General features: G+C 31.8%; 1 protein-coding gene across 1 annotated transcript in view; it reads right to left on the minus strand.

The window, feature by feature from the left end:
• LOC115889223 (ubiquitin-conjugating enzyme E2Q-like protein 1) overlaps positions 1-6,168 on the minus strand; it is a 30,192-nt gene extending 24,024 nt beyond the window's left edge. Inside the window, exon 1 of the mRNA XM_030909170.1 lies at positions 5,920-6,168. The gene's annotated coding sequence lies outside the window, so the exon portion shown is untranslated. The remainder of the gene's footprint in view (positions 1-5,919) is intronic.
• Between the last annotated feature and the right edge of the window lie 554 nt (positions 6,169-6,722).

The following is a 6,722-nucleotide window of genomic DNA, read 5'->3' on the forward strand; positions in this document are numbered from 1 at the left end:
CGTTCGTACCTGTATAAAACTACTCAGTAAAAAGTATACATTTACGACGTTTTTACGTAAAAAGTCTTTGTAAAAATCACTACAAGTAATGATTTTCGAGATATTTGGAATCGAAATTATCAATACCTGTCATCATTGACATAAATTGAACATGTTGACTAAATAGTTATTAGATTGAAATCATAAATTTGAAATGTTTTTGTACCAAGAGTTCAACAGAAACTGTTTTGTCATCATTTTTTTCGAAAAAAAATGTATAATTAATTTAAAAAAATAAAAAGTTCCCAAATTTATCATTTTATTCAAATAACTCTACTCAACATGTTTATTTTTTTTGTCAATAATGACATGTATCAATAATGACATGTCAATAAGTATTGTCAATAATATTTTGAGAATAGTTGCTCGCAGCGATTTTTACCTAAGATTTTTACTAAGAGACATTTTTTAAGTAAAAAATCATGGAATTGTATATTTTTTCACTCAGTAGTTTTATAAAGGTACGGACGAAAAGTTATTACTCTTCAAAACAGTTAAAATACATGTAGGTGGCGCCCCCTATAAATAGGAGTCATATTGACATTAAAATCAGGGTGCATCCACACTATCCTAAAAACGGCGTATCGGCGTAACGGCGTAACGACCTTGAATAGATTTCCAGTAATTCTATTGGCTGAAAAATTCATCTGTCAGAAATTTGATCTCTCAAATTCATCTGTCAAAAATTTCAGCCAATAGAATTACTGGCAATCGATTCAAGGTCGTTACGCCGTTACGCCGATACGCCGTTTTTAGGATAGTGTGGATGCACCCTCAAATTTCTCATGTCAAAAAACTCTCAGGGTGCATCCACACTATCCTGAAAACGGCGTATCAGCTTAACGAAATGTTTTAGAACACACATTTATACAAAGTTTTTTACATATTTTTATCTGCAGAATGCGCTGCCGAAGTTTCCGGAATATAGTTCGGACGACCCTGTATATCAAATGTCAAAATTAACTGATATCTTTAGTTATTTTTGAAGTCAGTTGTCTCAACAATAATAACTTGCCGATTTGGTTTCTGTTGCAATGATCTGATAAATTAGTCAGCAATACATTTATGTATATACTGAAACTCTTGTTTCCTTTTCAGGCGTTTTAGTTTTTTGTATGTACATATATCCAGGGCCTATTTTACCATAAGGCCCGGGCCTTGGGCCCGGTGGTCTGGGGGGGCCCGTTAAAGGTTGTAAAATGTTCATAATTTCAAATGTAAATTTACATAGCAGAGAAAAAAAAACAGTTACCTCTGATAGGGAAAATAAAATTAAATAAAATAAGCTTTAGATTCATATAATTGTTTTTTTCATTATTTATTTTGTTGAATATAATAATGTTTATTTATTTTTTTAAATTATTAAAAAAATAGAAATAATTGTTTTATTTTTTTAACCCAAACTAACAAGAGAATTTTTGAATTTTATTGGAAAAGAGGGCCCGAAATTTTGCTTGGGCCTTAGGGCCCGACCAGTTGAAAAATAGGCCTTGCATATATCGATTTAATCTAAAATTGAATCACGGTTTTAGATAGATACATATACAAGACAACAATTTTCTTGTTAAACTATAACAAAACTATCAAACTAAAATTAGTTTTTGATTTAAATTTGTTTATTCAACGTTGTAGTCCAAACTTGTTTAAGAAACTTAGAATTTCCTTGGTCCATAAATTAATTTCTTCGAAATTTAGCGCCCCGCTGCAAGATTGAAAAACTACGCGAGCTGTTTTAAAACTAGTTAAATGGGGTCGTAGATAAATTTCTAATTAACCGAAAGCTAGAGCACGAAATAGTTTTAAAGCCGATGCTTGATGAATTTTTAATTGCAAGGGTGTAAATTTTATTTCAGCTTTTACGGTATTTTTATGTTTTTTTTTACTAATAACTATGGAGAAAGATGTGTTGAGACCCTGTAGGTAATTATGTTGTATTAACTAAAAACTAATATTATAACTGTATATCGAGCAATAACAGTGGGTACACTCGTTGAATTTGACACTTAATGTCAGTTTAATAATATATTTTTTTCTACAAACGTCAAAAAATGACAAGGTTGCCGAATTGATAGCAATGTGCGAAGTGACACTTTTTTTCATTTTCCTACATTACCATGACCCGGTGCGCGAAGTAATGCGCGAAATGCTTATTTCGCACACTGCATGTAAATTATATGAGATTTTGGAATTTTTATTTTTGGAAAATAAAAAACTAAATCATAACACCTAATTATTTCAAAATATTCAAGAATAAACAAATAACAAATATCAAACTTAACACTAATGCATATTCTAGTTATTATTTACAATATTAACATTAATAGTACAACCACTACACGAACCAATATTTAATTCCAAACTAGATATAATAGTTCTGATTTTGCTTGAGATATGGGGGTTTTGGGACTTGAGACACTATCAAATTTTGATGTAGTCATCCAGATACTTGATCCCGGTATTTGACACTCTAAAATTTTATTTGATATTTGAATTTTATTGTTGATAGAATCCTCGACGTATCCCTCGGCCACTGTCGAAGATTTTCATCCTCCGTCGCGCTTCAAACTAACGAGCACAAACGTATAATTTTGGAAGGAGTAATTATTATTATTGTTTCCAATTTGTTTCCATAGTTACAGTGACATGTTAATTCGAAATTAAGCCAAGCTCTCGCTTTTTTTTTCGTAGCAATAATATTATAATAAGAATTTTTAGGGATTTTTGTTTATCCCTCTGTATAAATTCGATGAAATTTTAAATCAAATCGAATAAACGTTGCCAAGTTTCTTAACGAACTTCTAAAGTTTCTTGGTTCGTTTATCTGTACACCGAGTTATTTTCTAGTTTCCTCTTGTTGAAAAGTTGTTACGAAACTAGGTCTCGTTATATTGTTACTACAATACCAAACTACAGCATTACTATAGTAAGTCGCCTTCAATATATCATTACGTGACATAAAATAGCAGAGTATTGTCGTAGCAGTGGAGAGTTCAGATTCTGTAATTTATCTTGGGTTGTATAATGGTCCTGGATGGAAAAGTTTGTCATAATATGTAATTTTATGATACACGTTTTATTTTCGAAAAACGATTTATTGTTTATTAAGAACCTAGAAATTGAGTGAATTCAATTATATTTTATACTTAAGTGTTTAGCAAGGTACAGCTTGCCATGCTAGGGCCGTTCGGTATACAAGAAAGGTAATGTGGCTAGCACTACGCTTCAACCGCCTATTATTACCTCAGGATTGTGAATCCCAAGTACTCATTTAAGGCTGAGTCGACCTAGGTACCCAAACTATTTTTTTTAATAAAAATAGTCGGCTGATGAAATTTTGAATGATGAAAAAGAAGTTTTAATGCTTAAAAAAGCAAGGGGGGCGACATGTTTCGGGAATTTAAACTATTCCCATCAGAATCATGGGAATAGTTTAAATTCCCGAAACATGTCGCCCCCCTTGTTTTTTTAAGCAAAAAAACATAAATTAAACAACTTAAAGATTGTGAGTTATTGTCCTTTTACCCGCCTTCAAAGGTTTTGCTTTGATAATATGTACTCACACTGGGTTAGAGAACGTCTAGTTTTTGAATTATAATTAGTAGAAAAAGTTATAGCCTGAGGATATATTTATGTTAAACTGTGTTTCCTACATATTACAAATTTATTAAAAATATACATTTGTTACATTGTAACAGATATAACGCAAATTATTATTATGTTGGTATTTTATCTAAACAAAGAGAATATTTAAAACTCATATATTATTCTTTGAAAAATATGACAGATAATATAATAAATAAGTTTCAAGATAACTAAAATTTATAATATCAGTAAAATTCTTTATGCATAAAATACCTAGAAAATATAACAGATAAAATAGAAATAATGTCACATTAAAAATTCATTGTGAAATAATTTATAATTTATTCTTGTTAATTGACTGGGATTCACTGATACTGCTGTAGACTTCTTAAAATTATGTAATTGCGTATGAAATAGTGTTTTGTTTATATTATTTATTTATAATTATTGATAAGATTGGAAATAATATTTTGTCGAGGTTAATAGAAATATAAACAAACCCAATACGAGTTCATATATACAGGGTGTCAAAAATACTGTATCTAACCTTGGTGGGTGATTCTACAGATAAAAATAAAACAAAAAGTTCCTATGAATAATAATGAATATATTTTTTAACATTGGTAAACCGTTTTTCTTGAAATTTGCTACTCTTACACATATTTTAATGCCAAAGCAAATGGCGACTGTGAATAACAGCCCTGAAAAGGTATTTTCCATTAGGGTACAGAGTACACTTTACTGGTGGTACTTCTTTTATCCTTATACAGGGTGGCCCCTCTCATACGACGCGGAGGCTGCAAGGAGAACAGTATAGTTTATATCGAAATAGAATTTTGGCAGCATATGTAGGTTAATCGAGAGCTTTTTTTAAAAATATATAGAGTTATACAAGGCGTCCCCAAACAAGTTACAAATCAAAGTTGTGTTTTTTGTAACCCTATATATTAACTGATTTTCGGATTAACTACTTCGTAATAGCTAGCTAAATTTTAATTGACCTTGTATAGCCTGATATTTAATTACAGTAACTATTGTATGTTAAACCAAATTAAAATTTGACCCGAAAAGTTATACAGGGTGGGATAAAATTAATATGGATCACTTTTCACACTCCTTTATTTTAAATGGAACCCCGATATGTTATTCCGGTGTTCAATCGGGAATTCATATATATTCAATATATTATTATGATATTTTTCCTAGATATTTTAATTTTTATGATTTTGTGTCAATAGATCTTTATAATTTGAAAAAATCTAGGTGGCTGTGATTTACCTTTTGTTAATTTAACAAAGATTACAGAGTGTAGGGTAAAATACTCAACGGTAATAAAAAGATACATTTAAAACATATTTTAATTATTACAGAATTAGAAATAGATATAAACCTATAATTACGTGACAAAAATTAGCTAGATGAAATCAAATGCTCAAAATGCTTTCTTTCCTGTTAACTGCATAAAATGATTGTCTTTTCAAAAGATCTTTTCATTTTAAATGGTATGTGGAGTTCTACATCGAAAAGCAGCTAGAATCATTTCTCTCATGTTGTCGACAATAGTTGGTCAAGTTTTGTAAACACTGTCTTTAGCATATCCCCATAAAAAAGCGCAGACTAGATAAAATCAGGAGTATTTAAGTATTCTATTAATTGGTGAATGCAGTCTCCAACTGCATTCACGAACTAATAGAATAATATCAATTCTCTCTGATGTAGGATAAGTTTGCATAATTTTAGCAGCAAGCTTAATCACGTGACTAAAAGTTTATTTGATACGAACTATATATTGGAATTAGGTATCTCCAGAAAACAACAAACACAAATCATCAAAAAATCTTTCAAGAAGTAGGTATATCCGTTAAATTATTTTTGATTTATTTTTTCTTCCAAGAGTCTATTAAACCAGAAACTTTAATGAGGACAGCCTTAAGTATACTTACTTAAAAGGAAAAATCCACCACTTCATGGAAAGATTAGTATCATGTCAAAAAAAGTTACGGAAATCTTAGAGCACTTACTCAAAGAATCTTTGATTATATATTTTTATATAAGCACTCGTGCTACTTTTAAAAGATCTTAGGCATTACTGGACGATCCATTCCCATTGAGCTTACAAAATATACCAGAAGGTGTCTAGTCATTGCAATTATTATAAACAAGATATTGAAGGGGTAACACGCACTTAATTTACTATACAATATTGAATTCCTCTGTGCAGCGTAATAAAACTTGTTGTTTAGTTTGAAATGATAACTGGAAAGAAGAAAACGACAAATACCAGCCAGAATAACTTACCGTAGACCATCCTACACATCGCCATGGATCACTCCACCCCGACAATCATTCACTTATTCCCGTTTTTTCCTGCTGTTATTGTTGAAGCGTCAGCCGGGTGGCTAGTCGCATCGACCCCGTCGACGATCACCAACTAAAATCCCGACGAAATGTCGGAAGATCCCGATTTCGCGCGGCGCACAGGAAGACCGGAGAGGAACAAGAGCGCCGATCGATGGACCGATGCCGTGTGAGAGCGTTACGAGCGTCATCGCGCCCGCTAACTGCCACTGCGAAGTACATCGGTCTTATCTTTGACTACGATTCGTGCGAGATTCCTGATAACAGTGGCAGTGTCTTAATCGAAAGCCAATTGAGGGTTTAATTTTACTGGTTGATTAGTAATATGCACTTTCGAGTTTTTTTGGGGTTTTTTGAAATGATTTATTGCTAGAATCCGCAATTGAAATTGAATAGAAACCGAGACCTTACAGATCTATTGTGATTGTGTCCCCCTTCCTTAGGTTATAACGAGTTATATATCATCACACCAGTCTCAGGGCTTTGAAAAATGCCAGTAGTGAGGCGGTTTTACAGAGGTTAGTCCTCCATCTACGATATCACTCGGACCAAACTTCATGACACGAATGGTTGTCGTCTCGGCACACTCATTAGCTGAATACACACGTAAAGACTTATTGGAAGCAATAAATTGTACTAATTAGTTGTTAGATAAATCGTTAAGACAAATCAATCAGACAAATTTTAGTGATGACACTAATGCAAAGCTTTATTGAAGAGAATTATCGTATAAAGTTTATATG

This window comes from Sitophilus oryzae, unplaced genomic scaffold, assembly GCF_002938485.1.
Source record: "Sitophilus oryzae breed Bouriz unplaced genomic scaffold, Soryzae_2.0 scaffold_811_pilon_pilon, whole genome shotgun sequence".
Taxonomy (NCBI): Eukaryota; Metazoa; Arthropoda; class Insecta; order Coleoptera; family Curculionidae; genus Sitophilus; species Sitophilus oryzae.